The sequence below is a fragment of the Gallus gallus genome, chromosome 4 (genome assembly GCF_016699485.2).
Source record: "Gallus gallus isolate bGalGal1 chromosome 4, bGalGal1.mat.broiler.GRCg7b, whole genome shotgun sequence".
NCBI classification, from domain to species: Eukaryota; Metazoa; Chordata; class Aves; order Galliformes; family Phasianidae; genus Gallus; species Gallus gallus.
In genome coordinates this window covers 32006758-32020379 of record NC_052535.1, presented here as the reverse complement: position 1 = coordinate 32020379, position 13622 = coordinate 32006758, and the positions used below count along the sequence as shown (strand labels likewise).

Genomic DNA, 13622 nt, shown 5'->3' with positions numbered 1-13622 from the left:
CTGCAGCAGGAGGGCCAACTTTCTGCTCTGTTCGGCTATCAGTTTTTCAGGTCTTTCCTTCTATTTCCTATACAGTAAATTGGTCCTATTGTTATCTTTATTCCTTAAATATCTAATATAATTACTCTTTGTAGGCAAACAATGTTCTTCCCAACTAATCATTTAAATGGATTTTCAATTTTTTTTATCCTTTACAGTAATGTGTATCACTATACTTTTACTTATTTTTCAATTTCAGATATGATCTGTCTCCCTCTTCCATTTTTTAACCTTTATTTGTGATTTCTTTTCCGTACCTTGCAGCACCTTATAAAATATAAAATAAAAATTGTAATGAAACTTTCAGAGGTTTCTTCTCCTTGTGGGTTTTAGGAGATGCAGCACTGTGCTGAAGTTCCAGCCTGCATTTTATTTCTTCCAAGAAGCTGCAAAGAATAACAATAAACAGCTGCCTACATTTGTAGGCTGACAAATCTAACAAGCTCAAAGGTCCTCTCACCTCAGTTTTGAGTCACAACCAGATTCCTCTGGGGCAGGGGTGTAGACATCATGATATTTTGTCATTCTTCTTTGAATATGAACTTCTCTAATCATTTATGTAAATATACAGTGCTTTTATAGACTTAACTGATTGTTTAATTGGACCAAAAGATTTTGTATTCTGACTGCAGTGATTTGCTCTTGCCAACATAGCCCCAGATGGCTGCGCTCACATTCACTTTTTTTTTTTTTTTTTTTTTTTTAAGGAAAAATGTACTGTATTTTGGTGTTTGTGGTTGTCTGGGCCTCTGCAGTGATTTCATGGCATGCTTTCTCATCTGTCTTGTTCCACTCCCTTTTTCCTGCCATCAAGATCTTCATTACAACATTCTTTATCTTAGCCATGTGCATTTCTTATAGGTGACATGAGCTACTTACACCAACCAGGAAGCTTAACAAGATAGGATCAGAAAACTCTGGTTCTAAGCAGTTCTGTGCCTCTTCCTCGATTGCGCAGTACGGCTGCTTAGGATTAACTGCTCCTTACAGGTACCGGTGCGAACAAGGCAAACCCTGGCAGTGAGCACAGCTGTACAATCACCTGGCAGCATGCAGGGTACTGCCCTCCATGGAAGGGATGGCTCTACAAGTGAAGGAGTTAGGTACTTCACTTGTAGAGTGAGTGAAATCAAGGGTAAAAAGGGAAATAGTACTGTCTGATCTTGGGTGAAGTATGGGAGGATATTTGGATGCATATATTAGTTGAAGAGAAAAAATAGCTGATTACAGATTATTAATAGGTTGTTTCATTCTGGTATTACTATTAATAGGCCTACTATTCTTGTCATCCCAAAGGTAATCTTAGTTTTCCAAAGCAAACCGGTCTTTAAGAGTGTAACATCTGAAGGTACTTACACAATGCTTTGGAGAAGAACTGATATTACTAGGTGAGCTTTGTGCTTTTACTGACAATACACGTGATATGCTGGGCATGGGGGACACATCCCATGAAAGTTTATGAGTCAGTCATGTAAAAATTCCATTTGAATTAAATCAAGGTTCAAATAAAGTAGATGTAAATAAACCAGTTAAAACACACAGAATTGCACACAACTCTACTCCAAATATATGTCTAAACAGAAGGCAACACTTTGCTGAGTCTTCATGTAGATTACAAAAAAAAAAAAAAATCTAATACCAAAAGCTAGCAGACAATGAAGCTGGGAGCAAAAGGAAGAAGCACAAGAAAGTATGTGAAATGACAAAACACAGATGAATGCCTAAAAAGTCTTGGAAAATGTAAATCTGTAGATCTCAGAGAGTCAACATGATGGACTTGGGGTCACAGTACAGAAAGAATGATGCAGTGGATGTACGATGCTGCATGAATAGAAATAATAGTAGGTTCATCTACAATGCACAATGCGTTTATAATGCTTACCGGCAGGGAGAAATGACACTAGGATAAATATTAGTTGATATTTAGTGCACATATTATTTTAATATCCATAAAGATATTTGAACAGGTGAAGCTATTCAAGCTTATCACAGTCATTGTCTGAAAACCAGCCTTCTTTTGCAGCTTAGTCATGAATGTGCAAGATGTGCATGTGCATTAAAGAAGATAAAATATTTACAATTCTAAATTGCAGATACAATGTTCCACTGCAGCTTGCTTTCAAACCATGCCTGAATCCTAAATTGATTGTGTAGATATTAAGACTAGGAACCATCTGACTTCCAGAGCTACCAGCATGCATTAAGCCAGAAGATGTAATGGAAGTATACAGATTCATTTCATAAAGCCTAGCAGTTTCCTGGGGAATACAAGATTAAAGTGAATCCTCCACTATGAACACCATGAAATACTCCTCTTGCACTAAGACAGATTGACTAGCAGTACTCCTTGAGACTAAAAAACAGACAAAAGCTCTGTGCTAAAAATGGAAAAAGGAATGCACAAGAGAGCTGTAGCTGCGTCTAAGTCCGTGATATCTGAAAATAGTCCTTGAGCAAAAATATGACTACGTGACTGTATCAGATTGTATATACATTCATACATGCAGTGTAAGTTCTACTAAATATTGAAGTTGAAGCATCTAAGTACAGCTCTAGTTTGATGCTCAGTGTATTTATATTCTTAAACCTTATTGTTGGTGTGCATCGAGCTTCTAGTTTTTCTTTGCCTAAACTTCACTTTCCGGAGGACAACATGTCTTAGAAACATTCATGGGAATGCTGCCACTTTTGCTGGACTCCAACACCATGACTCTTGCTAGCTCACATTCCCTCATCAGGTCATAGTACCATTCAGTACTCCTATTTTTCCCCACATCCGTACTTATACACATGCACTGTTTTGCTTTATGATATTTTAATCAGACTGAGCTTTTAGATCTGTCACATTATTTACAAGGCCAAGCTGAGCCCTACCATACTGTACTACTCACCGTCACCTCCATGAAGATCCTGCAGCAGTATCATGCCTGTAAGTAAGTGAAATCCCAGACCAAAAGTACATGCTCATAAGAATACAGATAGATAGAAAATTCATTTACATAAGGGGAATGAACTGGACTCTAAGCAGTCTGATCTAGCTGTAAGTGTCCCTGTTCATTGCAGGAGAGTCTGACTAGGTGTCCTTTAAGGGTCCCTTCCAACTCAAATGATTTTATGATTCTACAAAATGGGTCCAAGAGGGCAGTCAGCAATTGATACAAACAGGCCTCTAATTCTCATGAAAGCATGCTGTACAATAGAAATATGCCAGGATATTTCTACTGTCCTTTCATCAGTAAATTATGCCTGGATTTTAAATAAAATTTCATTAAATTTGGCAGAGCGATGTCCAGTCTCCTGAGAATGATGATATGTTTATGGAAATTGTGCAATGAAGATAACAGCAATGGAGAGAATCACAGATTCAGGGACAGATATGCCAGCAGCTGGCACCTGAAACAGACTATGGCAGAGCATAAAAATACAGAAAAGGCACTTGAGGTAGGCATTGAATTTAGTATAATGAAAGGTTATACTGTGTAATATAACTAAGGGTTTAGTCTAAACCGGATCATGAGTTGTGACTTTCCAGATATTTTCTTCAGGTATGAATTCAAAAAAAGTCCATGTATATTGTATTTTCAAATGGGACTGTCGTCTCAAATTTGTGCTGGTTCTAAACAAAGCAGGGATGGGTAACAAATTGATCTGCACAGATGAAACTTTGGTTGGTCTATGTTCACTTAAAGATCATGGATGAATCCATTTCAAATTTAAATTACAAGTTTATTTGAATCCACATGCTTCAGATTATCTTTCATGAATCTTTGTCTTCAGATTAGATAAGATTTGACTCATTCAAAATTTTTCTTCTTCAATCCACAGAGAAATGAAAAAGCAGAGGAAAGCTCTGTTATCATTTTGTATTGCTTGTACTCTAAAACCACCTGAAGGTTTGAATATATGAATATTTGCTCTGAAATTGACATTAGATGTTCCTGTTGAAAGGTAAAGTGTAGTATGGTGAAATATTAACAGAGCACTGTCTAAAACCTCTCTTAATTGTAAATTCAAGAGGATCTGCTCTCTGAAGCCTGCCCTGAGCTCCTGAACCTGTGATAATTTGGACCCCCTGTTGGAAGTGGGGAGAAGGGAGGTCATGGGTAGGGGGAAGGCACAATGATTTGGGGAACCACTACCAATGTTGTGACTGGGACTAATGTAGCTTGGTCGGTTTTGCTTAACCAAATGTGGTCTGAGAAAGCTCCCTGCTGTGGGACTTTTCCTTTTAGAGGTGTGCTGCTCCTTCCTTGCTTCTGCTGGTCAGAAGGACTGTCCTCCTGGACTGCTATGGAGAATGAAAATGGGGGAATAGAAAGTATCATTTTTTTTATAAAAATATGTTTATGGCGTCGATTTCAATATACTTTAATAACAAATATCACATGGGAACACCTCCATTTGCTTTTCCTTCCTTTTATGAGACACAGAATCTTCTGCACTCTTTGTGACAAAGGAGGGCAGTGATTAGTCTTTCTACTTCTACTGCAGCGTAACTCTGCGTTGTTTTTATCATTCAGTCAACAATTTGTTCCTTTAACAAATAGAGTCCAAGAAATGTGCTATCAGGAAACAAGGTTTCTGCCTCTCCGTTTATAACTACACACTTTTTAATAATGTTTCTTTTTTTCCTATTCTTTAATGTTGTCCCGAAAGGTGTCTCCTTCACTGTTACCACGGAAATGCACGTGCTTGTCTTGAACATCTCATTATGATCTTTCATACAAAGACCTTCAAGATGTTAAGAGAAAAAAAAATAAAAAAGTCTGTTATTCATAATAATCTCATCTCAGTGGATCATTTTCCTGTAGCCAGTCTGGGTGCAGTGCGTGTGTTTTGCAGGTGCATTCTTGCTGACCTTGAATATAGCAAATAGGTGTAAATGACATTCAGGCCCCTCTGCTGCTGTCATTATGGGTTCTTTGTTATACTGCAGGAGTCACATTAGCATTACACTGAAGAGTACAGTACTGCAGGTGAAAGAGAAAACTGAACCTCATGGATATTACAGTGTAACAGCTTTGGCTCAGACTCCTAAGGCACTGAGCCAAGCGATAACAAAATGTATGTTAAATTAAATACAAAAAAACCCTCCTACATTAGCATTAAGGACTTGACTTACACCCCTAAAGAAAAAGTGTTCTGAGGTAAGTCTGCAGCTGTCTGAGTTTGGAATTAAAGCAACGCAGTCTACCTGATCTTTAAAAAGAAAAAAAAAAAAGATAATGGCTTTGCTTTGTTTAGTGGTGTTTAGTGGTTCTGTTTGTTTGGTTTAGTTTTTAAATTATTTTGGTTTTAATTAAATAGTTTGCAAACAACATACAGTAGATTTTGATTTTAAAGTTTCATTTGTTTGATAATAAGATCTTTTTTTTTTTTTTTTTTTTTTTAGGCAGGAAAAAATAAGGGGCCAACTTATGATGATCGTTGTAATCCAATACAGCAGAGCTTGTAGCTGGCCTCAACAATCCATACATAAAGGTACAGTTTTTCCAGATACTTACAAAGAGGACATGCTGGAAGATGACTTCCAAAAAACCTTCTCATAGAGTTGTACAAGCTGCAGTAATTTCCAACACTGTACATATCCACCTCAGACTTTATTTTTACAGTAAGCATTACCATTTTTCAATTGATAGTGTCTTTCTTAATCATATGATTAATTTAAAAGCCACAGACGTCAAGTTGTTAAGCATAAACTAGTTCCCATGAAAAAATGGCAGGACTTACATGAGCAAACCCTACAGAATCCATGCTTCTTGCCACAAAACGGAATTGTTTATTTGGTCTTCTTTTCCTTTTTAGTCAGGCACATGTATACAGCACGAGTAATCTAGATAACAAGGTTTGACTTACTGTTTAATAAAGGCTGCTATGGATTTCTTCCTCTACTTCAAAAGGCAGAACGATGAAAATACTGAAAGTCACATATCAATTCATGCTGCAGGTGATGGTGAAGGAAAGGGACTTTAAGTCATTTTTCACCCACAGAAATGGAAAAGAAAAAACAAATGGAGTACAATCAAATTCTAAACATGATTTTTTAAAAAATATATTCTTAGCTTCTCTTTTATTAATTACCAAATCCTGTGAACCATTACATATGTCACAGAAACGAGTCAGACAAGATGTTTGCTTGTAATTAAAATGATAAAGAAGCATTGAAATAAAGCCCTAGTTCAATAAAAATACATAAAAATGAGAATGCAATACACATGTACAGACAGGAAAAAATGTGAACATGTTTCAAAGATATGATGTATGAGTCAAAGGGGACAATGAGAAACCTGAATTCTGTTGATGACCTGGATGATGTGCATGTACAAAAATGCTTACCTATTGACCTCTTACAGAAATTATGCATTAAACTTAAGGAAAATGACCCTAGCTATAATTGAAATACATACATATGGAAGACATAAGTTCTCACGGGGCTTCATTTGTTTATTTATTATTAATTGTGTTCTAAGAAGAAATGTATACTACTACTACTAGTAATAATAAACAAAACAGCAAACAGATAGGAAGTAACATGAAGATAGATGAATTTCAAAACAAAATCAAGTTATTATCGATATTGATTCACAGATACAAAAAGTAGACCTTTCTCAATATTTTCACTGTTTAATTTGCTTTTCCTGCTGGTCACAAACTCTCAAAGGTGAAAGAAAGAAGTTCTTCCTAGCCAACAGTCTGTTTCTACAATTGATCTTTGCACTCTTTCTTTCTTTCTTTTTCTTTTTTTTTTTTTTTTTAATTGGGAACAACCAGTAGACAATAAAATGAAAGTCAATAAACAGGTCAGCTTTTATCCACCCATCTAGACAATCCTGCTCTTGTTAAAAAAAAAAAAAAAGACCTAAACCTCCAATAATTGAGCAAATTTTCTGTCCAAATAAAAAGTAATGATGACAAGCCATAGAAAAAGACTGAAAAAGTGGCTAGAGAGCATGAAAAATACTCTTTCCCCTTGAAATAGAAAATTTCAGATGGGCCATTCAGAAATGAAAAGGCAGCAGATCTTTTTCTTGTACCATGCACAGAGTGAGGCAGAGCCAAGTGCCTGAACTGAAAGCTGTCCTGGTGCTGCCTTGCTCTCATCCTTGGCTACATCCCCATGCAAGGGAAAGTCCACAGGCAATCCACTGGGCTTGATCTGTCATTTATGATTGCCAGCCTTTTAACCTTCTGAGTGGATCAGAAGATCACCCTGGCATGATTATTCAAGCAGCATTTGGCCCAAATACATGCTGAATGTAAGGCTGCATTGACATTTCATAATAACAACAAAAGCTTCTTTATCCAGTGAACCCATTATGAGCCTGGGGGAGCTCATGTTCCTCAGGCTGACTAAAGATCTTTAGACATGTCCTGGGCCATGTTTCAGATGCCTTGCTGTGTCTGCTGTCCTTGTGTCATGGTGGCTGCTCTCCTTGTTCCTACTGATCAGTGTGTGGCACAGCCCCATCCACTCAGAACTGAGTCATTGCATAAATCTGAGATTTTCTGCCTCTTGTCTTCTCCCAGCAAGGAGGCTGAAAATGCACTCAGTATCCTTGAAATTGGGATCCAAGACCTGAACAGGATGTCACTCAGCTCATATGCTTAGTACCCAAACACATGAGTCTGCAGAGTGTACATATCAGCCATTGTATAGCAGCTGCACTACAGAGCTCTGGGTAGAAGTATGCATCTTCGCACAGTCTATCCTCCTTCTTCCAGATGCATCCTCCAACAAATACTTTCTAACTTTTCGTGTCTTACCATAGTTTATCTGAAGCCATTGTTGAAGCAGTGGGTCCAGTGAACTGCATGTTGGGTCTGATGACTTAAACAGTTAGTAACTAAGGCAACTAGGTACACTAGCATATTCATTTGGTACTCCATTTGTGTGTATTTCAATCAGTGCATCAGGAATTCAGCTCAGTAAGTTACTTTTAAGTTACATTTATATGTTATGGATCATTTAAAGTTGATGTAGGAGAGCAGAGTATGAGTTGTGTAATATCCAGAGAGACAATGGGGTAGACAATCTAGATTTGCTGTGTAAGTGGTCATAGCCTCACTGGAGCACCCTAAAACAAAGGCAGCTTTAAAAGTCCTGGACAGAGAGCCACACCCAGCATTAGGTTTCATCCTCCAAACAATGAGACACTGTCATCCTCTCCTCACATCAGAAGGAGAAGAGAGGAAAGAGGGGCTCTGGCTGCAGAGCAGCACTTCTGTTTTCTTAGATACTTTTTGAACTGGGTAAGGTAGGTTTCTATATATTAATAATTTCATTTATTCACCTTTCAAGAGATGCTGCAAGTAGGTATGTCCCTGTAGTGGTTTGTATGATGCTGCCTCAGCCCTAGCATCAACATTTCTGATCTAAGCAGCAAATATAATTGGGAACATAAGCTAGCAGATATAGCTACTAAGGAAAATATTTAAGTACCTTTGAAGGGATGGTGTAAGCCAGTTGTGCAGGCTGAGACTGGTAAAGTATTAATTATATTTATCTTAGAATATTCGTGGCTAATATCTGCATAACTATACTAGCCATAGACAATTTTACCAGGCCAAGTCAAGCAGTACTTCTGACCTGTGGCTTGAGAACTGAGCAACAATAAAACTAATCCTAAGCGTTACTGTGTGAGGGCATTTGTGGACCAAATCTGTCTGTCATTTAAGCTGTGCAATGGAAACCATATATCATACGTAGAAGGTGCTTCCTCCCTGTTGGGATGGATTTAACACTTTGCTCATCTGCAGAGGAATCAAAGGCTTATTTGCAGAGAAGGCCAGAGAAGGTCTGTGATTTTTAACCCAGATGCAGAAAAACAGATCTTCAGTGCAGCCTCAAATGGACATAATGGGCTTCCTGCAAGACACAGTGCCCCACCTGCACTGCTGTGGCCATCCACTCATCTGGTTACCAACCACACTATGTAAAGCATGCTGGAGCACACGGGCATACTTCTCCTTCAGTCTTAGAGCTTGGTGTGCTGCTACATCTTATTGAATGGCTGACAACACAACACAGATATATTGCAACATCTGTTAGCTGTGCATGACTTCTCTGAGCTCCACAGCCATGTGTGGTGGGACCAGCCAGCTGGGGAACAGCCCACAGGGTGATCACAGAATCATTTGAGTAGGAAGAAACCCTTACAGGTCGTCCTGCAATGAACAGAGACATTGTCAGCTAGATGTGCAGTGTCAAGAGTGGGAGGAGAAATATCAATTCAGCAGAACAGTCTAATAGGACTACATCACTTATTTTCAGCAAAGTTTGGAATGATGGCCTGTCTGATTTGCTTTCCAAAAACCCAAACAGAGTGCAATGTCTTTATAAATATCCTGCCCTTTTTTTAGACCTGATGAGTGTTAAGCTGGTAGTTCAGCAAAGGTGAAACTCACCCATGTGCAACAGGATTGCACAAGGCTGGGCCTTATATGCCAAAATGCAGTTTCAGTGAGACTATGAGGTACGCTGGCCTTTTCCAAACACTCTGCCTAGGCAGGAATTCCTCTCAAAATGAAGACAGTTCTCCAGTAAATGAAACCTTCCAGAAACAACTTGTATGATGGATTTATCATATGGTACATCATGTACTGTATTTACCCCCTGGGTAACCAGCCTGAACAAAGACTCACTTCTGTCTCCAAGATCTTTTGCCTCCTTGTATGGCTTGTATCACTCATTCTTCAGCAATGCCCTCCATGCTAGAGAGACACCATGAAGCCTTGCTAAAATTGTGCAACATTCTCAGGGAGATTTATGGTACAATATCTTTTTTTTGGTAGGCTGCTCCTCCCATTTCTGCTTTAGCAAAGAATTTACTCTGATCAAGGTCATGTGAATTTCAGCAGTGAGGATACCAGACTGACAGTCTCATGCAACATGCCTCAGAAGTGTATTGCCTTTCAGAATACATGACAACAGTGTACTAAACCCATATTCCGCTTACAGATTTTTTATTCCAGGTTTGATTGGGTTTGCATGCTATACAGACAAAACTTTGGTAGTTGCTCCAGGAAAAGAAAAAAAGAAGATAATTCAGAATAGAATTATGAATCCATATCAATCATTCACACAGGTTTATATACACATAGGTGTGTGGCAAAACTGAAAGAACTCAATCAAAACCAATGTGGAGAAGAGATGACTGGCTATATTGACAGCAAGGAATCGTTACTATAGAGATACATGCCAGCAAGACTAATAAAAGAGATCCTCAGAACTAGTGACATAATTTGAATGAGAAATGTCGCAGGAAAACTTAAATGTCATTGCCATTCAGGTTGTCAGCCATAATTCTGTCATTTAGGTAAATGCCCCGTTACTTACTTGCAAGCCTTTAATAACTGTTCTTGCATTCAAAATATATTTTGTTCCCTAAAGCTGAATGGTAAAGTGACCCACTATTTATTAAGGACACATTGGCAGCATAATAGCATGCTAGCCCAAGAAAAGAAGTCTTGCTCATGGAGATACTTGTACTGAAGCAAGTTCATGTAGCTAGCTCGGACCGCTGTGCACAACACTTCATTAACAGATCAGGTCTGGTGCTTGGTTCATTTTTCTGTGCCTGCCACACCTTTGAAGAAGTATGAAGTTCACCCTTACTTCATACATACCGAGCATATTTCTAAAGAATGTGGAGAACTGACAAAAAATGAACATTGACACGCAAGATGGATGTATTACAGGGTTCTAAAAGACCTCCAAAAGGTAGATTTCATGGATGAGTAATAATCAACACACTGTCCAAAAGGAGGCTTCATTCCTTGGAAAGAGCACCTTAAAGAGAGATCACATCAGGTAGCCTTTAAGTCCGGGCTTCTGTAAGGAATTTGTGAGCTTCACAGCTGACAGCTGAACTGTGAACTTTGTTTTTTGCACAGTGTGTGAGTTTGTGCTCTCAAACCCCCAGACAATGTGGTGGAAAAAAACTGGAAAAGGCAGTTATACTTCAGTCCTATCACCTGACTTGTCTGTTCTTGACCCCAGGTTCACATTCAACCTAACTAAGAAAATGAAACAGATACATAACAAGAGAAATGGGAGTAGGGGAGGGGAGCAATAATGGCCACATGCTGCATGTAGGGAAGAAGTGGAGCAAAGTATTAAAGCATGAAGATCTCAATTCAGTGCAGGGATGAATCAAATGGGCTGCAAAGACCATAGTGTATCCAGGATGTTTTCTGTGAGCTGGAGGAAAAGACTCCATCCAAGCATTTACAAGAGAGACAGGTGTCAACCCTTACAAAAAAGTTTCTATCAAACAAGTAGCAAATATCACCCTCTGATTTAATTTTCTTACTCTGCAGTTTTTTTCCTGACCTGCTGTAATTTTGCAACATGCTCTACAACTTTGTCGTTGGTCCCTTGCTTGAAACAAACTGACTCATCAAGTGGTGCACTTTTACTGCTCTGTTTACACTACTGTAACAGCATTATTTACAGTACAATAGTTCACTCTAATGACCAAATATATATATATACACACACAAAAAAAAAAAAAGAAAACAGAGGCAAAGCTACCAGAGATAGAAGCATATTCTCATCTTAAGTGTCCATAGCTGAATTTGCATAGTGTACTAAGTCTTGGTGTACATTTTCCATCCAAAGTGCTAAGTATCCAATCCTTGTCGGATTTACATATGTACACAATTGTATGCAGGAGCATTTCTGCCTTCAGGAAGCCTCAGTATGAAAGGCAAGATTTGAAGAGAAAAATAGAAGGATGTCAGGGAGAAAAGAACCTGAATTTGATCACAGAAGTACATTAGCAAATACACAGAGGAAGTGGTAAAGCAGTAAGAACTGTATAGAACATATAGAAAGCACTGACATAAGAGCTGACTTAAAGAACTTGCTTAAGCACTCCCCCCACATTTCATCCCCACCCATTAGATTGCCTTTTTCCCTCACCTTCAGCAAGGTTCTTCATGCATCATAAATGCTTCGAACTTCTCTTATCTTGTTGCTTTAGAAAGGAAGAAGTTAAGACTGCTAACAGGAACCAAGGAGTAGTTGTGGGTAGGTCTGTGCAAGCTTTTAAGTACACAGCTCTCCTACAGCACCTCTGCCTTACCAATAATACAGCTCCTGCTGAGTTTATGAGGTTGAAACTGTAAGTCAAGTAGAAGGAAGTTAAACCACAAGATGCTTTTTGATGCAAAGAGATTTTCCTTGGAGACCCTGTTACAGCGACAGCCCAAAAGGTGCATAAGACTCTTCGAGCATGATTCCTGAGTGTTGTTCTACCTTATGTATTTCAGGCTGTTTTATTCAGTGTTTGGTACCAGGCAGTCATTTCAAATGGCCATGAGAAAGAATAGGAACAGCATTAAGTACTTAATGGGAAGCACTTGTTGTTGCCTAATTGCATCAAATATATCAGTACTTAAGAAAGCAAATTATAAATATAACTGACAGTCATGGAAGTGTTCAAGGTTGAACACAGTCCTGAAGTCAAAGATTAAATAGCCTTTGCCAACCATGATTCATCGTTATGAACCTGCTGCTGTAATAACAGCCAAGGAGTTTTTAGCCAAGGAGAGAATCCATAATGTGTGATAACTCAGTGGATTTCTAGTTATTTTAAAAGTCTTTTTCTTTAAATATAGATCATCTATATGAGTATCTATTCATTGTTCCATAAGGGTCAATTATCAGTCTTTTGCAATTATTCTTCCAGTTGCTGGGGCTCAATGATGCCTTTCCTCTTCTCCATTTTGAGCACAGTTCTTAAGTATTAAAGTACATAGAAACTGTAATGAACAACTGCATGAATTAATTTTGCATCCAGTGTTGACATAGCTGCATGAAGAAAGCAGGCTTAAATATGCAGGGTTTTCACTTTATGATAATAACTGTCTACATAAATAGCACAGATTATTACTTTTAATTTGACCATTAGGCTTTCATAGAAAATCAAAATCATTATTGATATAAACATCAGGCTCAAATCCATTTATTCTTTAGAGAAATAAATGATTCCTTGAGGTCACTGGCTCCTGAAAGCAATACTGCAGTTGCTTGACTGCAAAACTGCTTGTTACTTCCTAAAATGTAGCCATGAGTAGCTATGCTACTACTTTTTGTAACTTGATAATGGAAAATCAGCATGAGGCATGTTCAAAGCCAGCTATTTTTTAGAACATGTTGCAAATACAGAGCTTCTCTTAAAATGGCAAGATACTTAAGAAGAGAAAGTGAAATTACACTGGAGTCAAAAAAGAAATTAAACTTCATCTAGAAAATGTCAAATATAAGACTTAGCAGAGTTTACACAAATAATATAATATATTGCATATTAAATAAGTTATTTTCATTATCACAAAGGAAACCCAACCTAGTGCTGCTGGGCTGACATCATTAAAATCTGTAGAAAAAGATTAAACACAAGATATGCTGCAATAAGATGTATTGGCACAACAGTTGAAAGACTCGAACAGTGCTGAAGATACAAAAATATTACTATAAACTTTAGACTAAGTTCACTAATTTGTAGTTTAATCTTACTGGTTGTTAAATAAATGTTACTTGCATGAAAAATGATCATTTAAGTAAACCAAAACTCTCAAGC

The 13622-nt window shown here is 37.9% G+C and overlaps 1 long non-coding RNA gene across 1 annotated transcript in view; it reads right to left on the bottom strand.

Annotated features, from left to right (window-relative positions):
- The window catches only part of LOC107051780, a 55111-nt gene extending 42985 nt beyond the window's left edge, over nt 1–12126 (bottom strand). The window contains exon 1 of the long non-coding RNA XR_001463662.4: nt 11963–12126. This is a non-coding gene — a long non-coding RNA (uncharacterized LOC107051780). The remainder of the gene's footprint in view (nt 1–11962) is intronic.
- Between the last annotated feature and the right edge of the window lie 1496 nt (nt 12127–13622).